Here is a 12,137-nt window from a genome sequence, read left to right on the forward strand (position 1 = left end):
TGGGTTAATTGTTTTATATTTATTTGAGCACTTATTTAACTAAAAGAATGTGTGATCCTATTAAAAAGGTCCGTTAAATATTGTGATTTAAAACGGTGAGTTTTGGATGTTAATAAATGCATTTTTTATGTTTTTGACCACCCTAATTTTAATGCACCTTATTTTTAAACATTAAAACATGTCATCAGTCTTCTTAGTTCAGTTTAAGCTCATGTAATAAATTCCATAATGGACTGCTCTCTCTTTTAATGGCTCCCTGAGCCAATAAAACAGGAGGCAGCCAACAGTGAATTAATGAATGAAGTTGAAGCTTTTGCCGATACGAGTAGAAATCTATTCTAATCACAGTCTTAGTAATTTACATGCAATTATGCTGTCCTCTCCATAGTACCATAAAAAAGAAAATCCCAATGTTATCCTTCGCTGTTATCACTGAGCTCTTATCCGTCTATATCGGTTTCAAAAATAACATCTCGGTCTCTCCCACAGTCTCCTGCTTTTTAAATATCTGCCTCATTTGGACCTCGTGTTGTGGAGGTGTTCAAGTGAAGCCTTGGCAGCCTGTTCCACTCAGTTCACATTGTTGGAGGAGGAGGGCACTTAAAGAGAAGCATTTCATTAATGTCCTAATCTCAGCCACAGACTCCAGCACTGGTTATCGGTCTTGAAATATGTTTACTTCATCAAAAAGCTATTTACAACGGGTCTAGCTTTCTGTTATTTATGTAAAAGGGGAAAAAAACAGACAGTTTTAGGGTGGTAGTGGAGGTTGGGAGAGGGGTAAATTCCTTAGCAATCGGTCAGTGACACACAAAACCTAAAATAGAACCCATGAGATGTTTTCTTTCTATTAAAGTGCTTCGGTTCTCTATAAAAAGCTGTGGAACGACCATTGGCAAGGATAAACACATTACCCTGTGAAACCTTTTCCTCTTTTATAATAACTTCTTATTTAATTATGCAAGGAGACTGCAAAACTGCCAAGATTTCACTGCAATAAAAAGGCTGCGTTCTTTAATTAAAAAAAATGTTTGACTTTTTAAGCTTTATCTAAATATGGTCAAATCATAAATGCAAAAATAAAAATGTACAGAAATATTCTCTGGAGACAGCAAGTATTAAAAGGTAAGCTGCTGCTAGGAAAAAAAAAAGCTTTGACTTTATATAGTTATATGTATCCAGTACAAATGTATTTAAGATGTAATTGTTAATTTGGGGGTTATATAAAAAATACACAATAACCTGGTGGCATAAATGTGCAGACATTTAAATTAATACATTCTTGAAACATCTTGTCTTTCAGTCATTATTATAGTGTTATTATTAGAGGCTAATTTGGTAGGAGTTTATCTGTTTCTACATCTTGACTTGATAAGGTCTTATTTTGCTGACATTATTCAGAATTTTTAATTTATTTAATTTTTTAAGGCTACAACACATCTTAGAAGGTTTAAGTCTTATATTAAAGCCAGGCTTAAACCTTTCTGGCTTACTACTTATCTAGTATGCCAGAAAATGATGCAGCTCATGTAGTGTAGCTGTGGGCCTCTCGGCAGCCTTATAAGTAACATATATCATGTATTTTTTTATTTATTCTGGAGAAACATCCAGTTGTAATCTAACTATTATTGTGCCATTAAAGGTTAGATATAAGAGTTGGGAGTCACAGTAGATACATTTGAACACCTAATTCTATCTCTGACCTTGCCTTATTTTTATATCTTAGGTTTGAAAACCTCACAGATTTGTTCATTTTCAGTTGAGTAAGGAGAAGAACCTGAAACTCTAACAGAGGCATGTAGTCTTTTGACAGTAACCTGGTCCTAATCACCCTGAATTACATCCAACAGAAGCCACAACACTAGACTTGTTTTTAAAAGACCCAATCATGCTCTGCAGATATGGCAAAACACTGTTGCTTCCATGCTTCACGTGGCTAATGCTAAATCAATGAGCAGTAGCATATTTGTCTATATTATATCATGTCACTGTTTTAAGATAAAAATGTTATGATACATAAAGCAAGAGACAAACCCTGCAGGAATCATCCTATGAGCAAATGTGACAATGTATGAGTGGGAGGTCTACAAAGGCATGTCTGATATGGCATCAGTTGTGTTTCCAAGCAACATCCACAGCTCTTCTCGTTCCTCTCTCCTGCCGCCTACGACTGGCTGTTTTCACATTTTGCTTCAACATCAGCTCAGGGTCTTATAATCTGCAACCTGTATAATAACAGGAGAACTGTTTGGTAGTAAAGGTGAGACTTGGTTCATTTACTTGTTGAGAGGCAACTATTTGACCTTACCATTGTGTATTCAATATTTAGAGGAACAATGGACACCATTGTACTCCTCCATAAAGCGGACTCGGTTTGCAAAACATTTACAAATCTCAAGAAGTGGCTGCACAATGATTTGCAGAACTTGCAACCAAAGGGTTCTGATTAAACCTCCATCACAAACTGAGGCTATAGTGATTCTTTTTTAATAAGTTTTGGGGAAACTCAATGAAAGCAAGTGTGTAACTCTCCCACATGCCATTCCCACACACTCCTAATCTCCTGGAAACTGTCAACATAAACCAAATGTGCCATTTACTCAGCATTCTTTAACTCCTCTATATCTGACACATTTCCACCCCCCCTAAAAAAAAAAAAAACTTCTCAGAATTACAGACTTTTCCTGCAGGCTTTGTGTCATAAGGGGTCAACATGACAACAGATGACTCAGACGGTGTGGAGACGCCTAACTTCCTGTGGCTGTAAGAGCATGTCAAACCCGGAGCAAATGAATGACTGTACCGACAGGGAGAAGTTCCTCCCTTAAGGTTGATTCATAGTTTTCAGGATGAAATCCTGTTCTGGAATAGAGAGCACTCTCAGGGTTTCAGAGTTTGGATAGACTTCAGTAGACCAGCTTAGTGCAGACGACTATCTCTTCCCCATGAATAACATTTTTTTTCACTGTCAGGATGTCAGAAATACTACAAACATGAACTGAAAAGCTGGTACATATATATATAAATTGCATGCTTTTTCAGTTATAAGAGCTCTACAGAGAGCCGCAAATGGATTGCACAGACCTTATCTATAAACAGTATTTATTTCTTTCCTCCCAGTTTCCTTTTTCTATCAATACGCCATAGGTTGCTGTTGGCCTCAAAGCTGGGAAATTCTGCCAAAAAAATCCTTCCATGAAATCCCTGAGCCAAACATACACAGACAGTGAGTCAAACCGCTCACAGACTTATACATATGAGCGCACAGCCAATACAGTCGAGAACATATGTCTGAGCACTTACATCAGTCTTCCTAAACTTGGCTTTGAGGCTCTTCATGTTAAGTCCGATCCATGCAGTCAGTCACTCAAATTGCTTCGCTGATCTCCTGCGAAGAACAAAACACAGATGTTTAAACAGGGCCTCAGAGGCGTCTCCTTCTATTTTATATGTGACTCTGCAGAAGTCTGACACATTAAGTGCTTAGGGGGGATTTTTCTTCCACTAGGTAACAGTGAAAGAGTTGAAAATATAGCATCACTACTGATTCACAGGTTACATATCATTAGTAAACCAACACATATTTGTAACCTTACAATACTTAATAACGACTTAGAACACTTTATTAGTCCCACCAGGGGGGACAGCTTTATAAGCATTAGCTCAGTAGACAAGAATAACTGAAAAGCATAAGTTTCACCTCAGCTAATATAAGCAATGTTAACGGAGGCTGAACATGCTGTGTGTTCTGAAAAGGCCGTGATAAATCGTGGAAGATACCCAGTGTTGTTTACCTCGCAAGCAAGATGAATTGTTGCAAGATTTGGGAATTCACAAACTCCTGAAAATACTTCTTGCCAGGAGCCAACAGATGCGTTCGGCTCGGTGCAGAAATGTTTGGGCGCAATGAAAAGCAGCCACTGGATGACATCAACACGTTAACCAGTGGCTGAAGTAGTGCTGCAATTAACAATTATTTAGCAAATCGTTTAATCTGAGGATTATTTTCTTTCAGTTAAAAAAATCAATAATCAGATAGCCAAAGGTTCCTTAAAGAAGGCTTTTTGCAAAATTGAACCAGGTGAAACAAAAACTTTTCCACTTGAGGAGTTCTAGATGGCGCATATTGATGAATGAAAATGATTATGTCTTAAATGCAAAATGTTTACTTTTTTCTTTTACAATTATGATATAACTGCTGCTCAAAGCATGTTTCTCTGTCAGCTAAAGGCACGTTTTAGAGTCTCTAAACTGCAGTTAATGATCAACAGATTACTAAATTAGTTGACGATTATTTCAATAATCGATTAATCACGATTGATCCGATTAATTGTTTCAGCCCTAGGCAGAAGCAAAACAAACATGGCTGCTCCGGTTTTAGCTGGAATGCCCTCTCTTTTTGAAAAATGAGCAAAAATATGTAATTTTTGCTTTTTCTTGTTTGCAGGTGGATCATCAAAATAAGTGGTCCGCCTGATTGTCAATCATTCTGGTGATATGTTTACATAAGGCCTACCTGCTCGTCCCTATTTTCACTTACCGGGTGTAAGACTGACATAGTGGAAAAATTGCAAATCTTTTTGAAAGTAAGCTTGTATGAGTGATGCAGACAGGAACTTTTAAACAGAGCGTGCACGAGGAGAAATGGGCTCATTCACACTCTTGCATGCTTTTAATAGGTGTTCCCTCCCGGGAACAGGTACAGGGAGGTTTTCCAAAAATTTGAAAAAATCCTCCACAATACCTTTAACTCCACTAGTTGTTAAACAAATTTGTTGCTATGATTTGCAAAAAAAAACTCTACATTGGAGGCAGGTACCCAATCAGCTCGAAGAATTCTCCTGAATGTCCCTCCTTCTTTCTAGGTCGATACGTCCATTTCAATTTGAATTCCACACGGTATCAATCTGGCTTATGCCAAGTTACAGTGTTGTATCCTAACTACTTCTACAAATTTCAAGTTATTTACACATTCAAACATCTTAAAAAAAGCTGAATCAGAAATCTATTCTATTCTAACATGCAAACATGCAGTCCCATTTAAAAGTATTGTAACTTTTCTTTATTTAAAAGCATTACAACCTTTAACTATGATGAATTTCAAAAATGAGTTATGGCTCATAAAATACCATAATGTAGGGCATAAACCTGAAATTTAAAGGATTTTTTATCATCTCAAAAAATATAAATATATATATATTTTTTTTTAAACAAACAAACAAACAGGATACCTTGCTATTTCCTGTTGAATACAATTACAACTCAAAGTATTTCAGGATATGACTCTTCCAGAGAGACGGAAACGTGCCTATTTCTCTTTGCAAAGCAGCTCAGTCAAAGTTGATTGTGTTTGCAAACATGATTTTGACTTCTTTTTTTTTTTTTACAAATCAGTTTAGGCCTGGACTTTAACTAGGCCATTCTATCAAATGGATAGGTTATGCTATATTATTCCGGTTGTAGCTCTGCCAGCAAGTTTAGACTTGGACTCAACTTTATTTATCCCTTGGGATTACTCCTTCAAGGAAATTCTGGCCATTAAAGATAAAAAAATACAACAGACAATATAAAAAAAGACTCTATATAGTACCAAAAAAACATTTTAAAAAATTTTAAAAAGTTGTAGTGTCCTGGAATATGTTTCCCTTAGATATAAAAAAATCTGCACAGTAGAGACCTAAGGGAAGAACACACAGTAGTTGACTGAGATTATTAACTGTCCTAACTAACTGATTATTAGTGTCACTGTCCTGGGTGATGGATCTCCTCAAAACATTTTCTGTCCTATATTTTTAACTCCTGTATTTCCATTAACTGATCATCCTACACTGCCTTCACTATAAGTTAATGTAGGGAGCAGAAAGGTAGCAGGTTTAGGATAATTTGGAGTTGACTTTTTCATAATCACATAAGGACAAAAGGACCAAACCAGAGCACCTTTTCTGCTTTCTGTGTCCCCTGCATGACCCCTGCAAACTTTAAATTCAACTTTTTAACTGACAAGGAGTAGCCTGCATAAGTTAAACAATGGTAAAGATTTAAAATGCAGTTTATCTCTGTTTACACATCTTTCTGTTCAGTAAGATTGTTCATATCACTAAAGTTTCAGCAGAATGGCCATACTTTAAAGCAAAGCTGTTCATCTGGAAAATAACACTGATTGAATAAGATGCCACAAAGAAGGAAAGTGAGCAAACAAACAGCTCAGACTATGGTTTCCCAATTCCTACAGCATGTGAACACCGTGCACAGCTTTAACTGGTTGTTCAATGCGTGAAGCATCATGCATGTACAGCAAAGAGCGATGCATTATCAGCTTAGAGATTCAACGGGAACTCGTTCAAAGCATCGCTGAGATTTCTTCACAGTTGTCAGGTTTTAGTAAAAGCGCCGCACAGACAACAACCAACCGACCTTACCTTACTGTGCGCGTTGGACGCACCGGGTAGGCTGGGACGCATAGGAAGAAACAACGGCTTTCTTTCTTTCGTTCGTTCTTATTTTCGGGACAAAACTGATCAGCTTCTGAACTAAACAGCCAGCCGGGGTGAAGACAAGTCAGGCCGAACGGTGTATTGAGAAGCAGCGGTTGGATTCAGCCAGCAAACAGTAAAAGTTGGGTCTGGACTCCGTCTGGTCTCTGGCTGGAATGAACTCAAAGGCTGCCTCAGCCTGGAGCCCGTTTTAGGAGCGTGACGTCACGCCCCTGCTCTCCATTGTGCTCCATTCATTGTTAAAGGAGCATTCCGCCAAAAATAAATGATTTTCACTGAGACAGAGAGGTTTATTATTTAACCCTGCAAGTTTTGGCAGAATGGGTGATTTTAGACAGGGGCCACCAGGGGCCAGTGACCCTGTAGAACTGGTTATGGCCTGTATGGCAGTAGGATACAGTGTTATATCCTAACTGCTTTTACAAATTTTAAGTTCTTTACGCATTCAAACATCTTGACCCTTTATAGGGCACTCAGTGAAATCCTTTGAAAATCCACCTTTCAAGCCAATAGTGTTACTGGAATCCAGAACAAGACCTTATTACCTTTGTAATATTTTGATGGCAAAAATAAATGTCAATTTTAAAAGAAGAAACGTCAACTTCCCTGAATATGTTAAGAAAAATACAAAAAAAATAAAAAAATAAGTGCTTCTATAAGGTTCATGAAAAACAATCTGGGTGTGAAAGAAACAGTTTTTTTTTGTATGACATAACCTTGGGAGCATTAATGCTGATACTGGCACTTCATTTTTTTAGTTTATAAACCTAAATATAATTGTTAACCAGGCTTATTAAGTTTTTAACTTTTCAATTAGCTTTTTACCTTTTTTTCTTGACTTTTTAACTTTTTTCTTGACTTTCAAGGGCTCATATAATTGGTCAAAACCTAAAATAAGATTAAAAGCACTGTATGAGTATCTTTGCTGAATGGCTGGATATAGATCTTGTGCCTCTAGACCTCACTGATGGCAGAGGGGACTCCATTTGTAAGGGGTATGCAAGTGATCAGAAATGGTAGCTTGCCCTATAAAGGGTTAAACACAGTTGAATCAGAAATCTATTCTATTCTAAGATGCAAACATGCATTCCCGTTTAAAAGTATTCTAACTTTTCTTTATTTAAAAGCATTACAACCTTTAACTATGATGAATTTCAAAAATGTTTTGTTTCATACAACAAACATGCAGACAGGATACTTTGCTATTCCCCGTTGAATATAATTACATCTCAAAGTATGTCAGGATATGACTCTTCCAGAGAGAGGGAAACATTTGCCTATTTCTCTTTGCAAAGCAGCTCAGACATAATACCAAATCATCTTTTTATGATGATATGCTTTGGCACAGAAGCTTTAAATAATTGGTCATAAATGTCGTTTTGTTTAATTTTTAATTTCAAAGCTTAATAATGATTTTAAAAATTAACGCATTCATTTAGCTTCAGCTGTGGGCGGGGAACCAAGCGCTGTGATTGGATTTTTGGCTCTTTTGTTATTTTAAAATAATAAACTGTTTCCCTGTACTTTTTGCTGTATTCCTTTGCCTCCATAAGAAAAAAATTGCAAAAGAAAAAAGACCCACGCAGGCCCCTGTGGTGAAATTGGTCTAGAACCACCACTTCTATGTAGCTATAGCCAAAAGCATAACTATCTGTGTATTTCCTGTCCTGTCAAGCCGTGGGTTCTCCACAATCAAACAATGGGTGACTAGATCAGTTATTATGCTGTCTTCTTATAGGGATGGTGAGCAGGGTGGAAGTGGGAGATATGGGATGCAATGAAATAAATAAAAGCAAAGATAAACAAAGTCTCAATTTATACATTTTAGTTTGAAGCATTTCTTTTGCTTTATTGAATTCCAATTAGCTGTAAAACATATTTATGCTGAACAGTACAAAAACAGAAGCAGGTCAAATGATACATGCAGGATAAAATAATGAATAAAAAAAACATAAAAAAGAAAGAAGATTAGTACTATTAATTAATGTCAGAGATTTGGGCCAGGCACATTTCATCAAGGTTGAATTTCACCAGGTCAGGAACAGAAGATTTCATTCTCTTGAGAAAAAGTGGATTCTCAACATTTGTTGCAAGGTGCTTGCCTAGAATGAAGGAATAAATTAGATAAATTATGTCCAATCTGATTATTTCTTTATAGGTTAGACTGTTATCTTTTTATTGACTGGCCTCAATTTGATTTGGTCAACTTCCTTTCAGTTGTGCTCTTTGCTTTTAGATTACATCTGACTTAAAACTAACTGAAAAAATGTCACCACGTTTGAAATTCTTTATTTTCATGTAAAATTCCCTGAGATTGTTTTTACAGTAATTTATCCATAAAAAAACATTCTATTATTAAATAATTCTCTTAATTCTTTGATCACAAAGTGATACCTGCCCAAATGAGCCTTGAGAAAGAAGATAAATTATATTGATTTAGCTTTGCAGCGCTCCATGTCTGAACATGTAAGTCTAAAAGCTTTGCCCTTCGAACATATCTTTATGAATTAAAGCCAATGTGTTGACACACAAGTGCAATGGAACTTAATAATGCAAGCACTAACGTGTTTGTCAGCAAAGGGTATGTGGAAAGATGAGATAATGTTTCCTTGGTTACTCATTATCTAAATATTACAACAAAAATAACACCAGAAAACACGGGAGAAATATAACAAATGTCTGTAAACGGTGTGTGGTTGACTTTTAACCTATTTTACAATTTGCATATTAAAAATAAGCTAAACACTTTCTTGTTAAAATTAGTAAAAGTCTATGTCAGACTGAAACACAGTTTCTCACTCTTTGTTCACCTTTTTTGGGATCAGTTTCAATGTAAACCATGACTCAATAACCACATTAATTTCAGTAAGTTATGCAAACTGCCAAACTAAAACTAAATAGAAAGCTTTTGAGAAAGCAGTTCGACATCGCCATCTAGTGGAAGTACATCTTAACACTATTATTTAACTTTAGGTTGAGTGGCTTTTTATGCTTTTATTATGAAGTTAGGTTTATTTTTCCCTGCTCATTTATGTTGCCCTGACAACAAATGTTTGTAAAGAAAAATAGAGGAAAAATGCGGTGTATTATGTCTAAGCATTGAGTAAACATAGTTTTGATACAGCAAATACAGTAATACCTTGAAATTAGGGGAAATTACTTAATTTTTTCACCTTATTGTACCCAACACATTAAAGCTTTTTATAGATTTTTTCATGTAGACCAACACAAAATATATTGGTTTAATGTTTTTTAAGTTTTAAAAAAACTTAAAGTTGTAAAACTAATAATCCCTAAAAAATGCTGTGGAACACACCACCTTAGGAGTCACAGAGAGATAAGGTTTTGAAGTGTTTTGTTTTTAATAGCATGACAACCTTAAAATGTTTCAAAGAACTCTGCCCAATTCATTATTTCAATGATAAATTGCCTGTACTTTTTTTTTTCTCAAGTCAGGAGAATGACCAGAGCCCAGCATGCACACATCACTCACACACTGATGGTGGCAAGCTACATTGTAGTCCCAGCTGGTATTGGGCTCACTGATACAGTAGAAGCTAGGCTGCTGAACAGTGGCTGAACAGTAACCCTAACCCACCATCAGTAGGCAATGCAGGTGAAGTGTCTTGCCAAAGGACACAACGACGCTAAAAGCTGGAGCTTGAACCGACAACCCTCCATTTCCAGGGCAGTCTCCTGTATCCAACGCCGCCTTGCCCTAGTTTTTATTTAAAACTAGAAAGCTTGACACAACTTCAAATCAAACAAGACTTGACCATTAAGCCATCCGACTGAACTAACAGGCTTGGTCATGAGTGCAAGTCAATTTGATTCAGTTTATTTACATAGCGAAAATTCACAACACATGTCATCTCAAGGCACTTTACTATTCAACCAGATCATACTGTCAAGTTGATTCAAAGTTTTCTATCTAAGGAAAACCGGTGAATGTATTAACTCATTCACTCGAAGACAATCCCTCACACTAAGCATCCTTGTAGCGACAGTGGAGAGGAAAAACTCCTTTTTAACAGGAAGAAAATCTGGGGAACTGCAGACATCCACAGCTCAGGGCTCAGACGGGTGAAGCAAGTCTGCTTTCTAGTATCAGGAATTTATGAGTGGTTGACAAGAAGTCTCTGGAGTTAAATTGGGATCAAATGTTTTGTTAATTTCAAATAAGACATTTTAGTTTAAAAACAAAGAAAATTAAATTAAATACTGGAAGTTTTGTATGCAAGATGAAAAACACAACCATGCATTAAAAAAGTAAATGGTCCATGTTTTTACAGATTAAATAAAATATTGATTTGATTTTTTTGTTCCATTTTTTTTTTTCGAAAATCAAAGCTATTTTTTTTTTTTTTTACAGCTTTAGATTACAGTGTGCAGTAGTTTTCTATAAAATATGCAGTCATCAAATCCTTAATGTTTGAGTGGGTATATTATACTACTCACATATACGACATATAGAACAGATAAACACCAACATATAGGTTCACATTTGTTCACATTCACTATAACCAGATGTAATACCACTTTAATAACCTTTACTATTTATCTATTTAACAAACCCGAAACCGCCCTTTATCTGCCACCACTTTACTGTACATAAGGTGCTGTATATCTTGGAATCTCCTCAATTGAGGAGGGAGTGGCGGCCTTGTGGTTAGGGCATTTCGCTTGGAATCCAGAGCTTCTGAGCTCAAGCCCCACTCTCACAGACTGCCACTCTGGTCCCTGACCAAGACCCTTATCCCCACGCTGCTCCCCGGCCACCACACAATGGCAGCCACCTGCTTCCCAAGGGGATGGGCTAAATGCAGAGAGTAAATTTTTTTCCTTGTACTTTTGATAGTGGGGAAAAGGAAAAGTATGTATAAGTCACCTTTAAACTAGATATATATCTAGTTTAAAGGTAGATATCTATCTATCTATCTATCTATCTATCTATCTATCTATCTATCTATCTATCTATCTATCTATCTATCTATCTATCTATCTATNTATCTATCTATCTATCTATCTATCTATCTATCTATCTATCTATCTATCTATCTATCTATACATACATATATATATATGTACATCCAGATTTGCATTGAATATATAATGCAGGTCCAGCAGATTCTGCATCAGATTTTTCCCCACCGCCATCAGACTGCTGAACTATTCTATTCTATTCTATTCTATTCTATTCTATTCTAATCTACTCTATTCTATTCTAATCTACTCTATCTATCCTATTCTATTCTACTCTATTATGATCTACTCTATTCTATTCTAATCTACTCTATCTATTCTATTCTATTTTGATAACAAAGAATAAAGGTTTATGTAAGTTTCGAAAGAGTTATCATGCTCAAGATATTAATCCTCTGTTGTGTTTTTTGCGTTAAGCGGATATTTAAAAATTTTCTTTTAAAAGTTCTATCATATCTTATGCCACTAAAACTCTACACGCTTTATATTTGATGCAGAAAAAACAAAAATAAAACATTAACCAAACTGAATAGAGACACTTTAAATTGCACCGTTACAGCTGAACGATCTAAAGAAACCGCAAATTGCTGACGAAACCGGAAATGGTGACAGGAATCTGTTTCGCTCCGGAAGTGACTCTTTGCTCCATCGAACAATTTC

The 12,137-nt window shown here is 36.1% G+C and overlaps 1 long non-coding RNA gene across 1 annotated transcript in view; it reads right to left on the minus strand.

Annotated features, from left to right (window-relative positions):
- LOC107092689 overlaps window positions 1-6,648 on the minus strand; it is a 26,496-nt gene extending 19,848 nt beyond the window's left edge. Inside the window, exons 1-2 of the long non-coding RNA XR_001481582.1 lie at window positions 6,420-6,648; window positions 3,304-3,388 (exon numbers count right to left, since the gene is read on the minus strand). This is a non-coding gene — a long non-coding RNA (uncharacterized LOC107092689). The remainder of the gene's footprint in view (window positions 1-3,303; window positions 3,389-6,419) is intronic.
- Between the last annotated feature and the right edge of the window lie 5,489 nt (window positions 6,649-12,137).

This window comes from Cyprinodon variegatus, unplaced genomic scaffold (genome assembly GCF_000732505.1).
Source record: "Cyprinodon variegatus isolate N-32 unplaced genomic scaffold, C_variegatus-1.0 Scaffold390, whole genome shotgun sequence".
Classification (NCBI taxonomy): domain Eukaryota; kingdom Metazoa; phylum Chordata; class Actinopteri; order Cyprinodontiformes; family Cyprinodontidae; genus Cyprinodon; species Cyprinodon variegatus.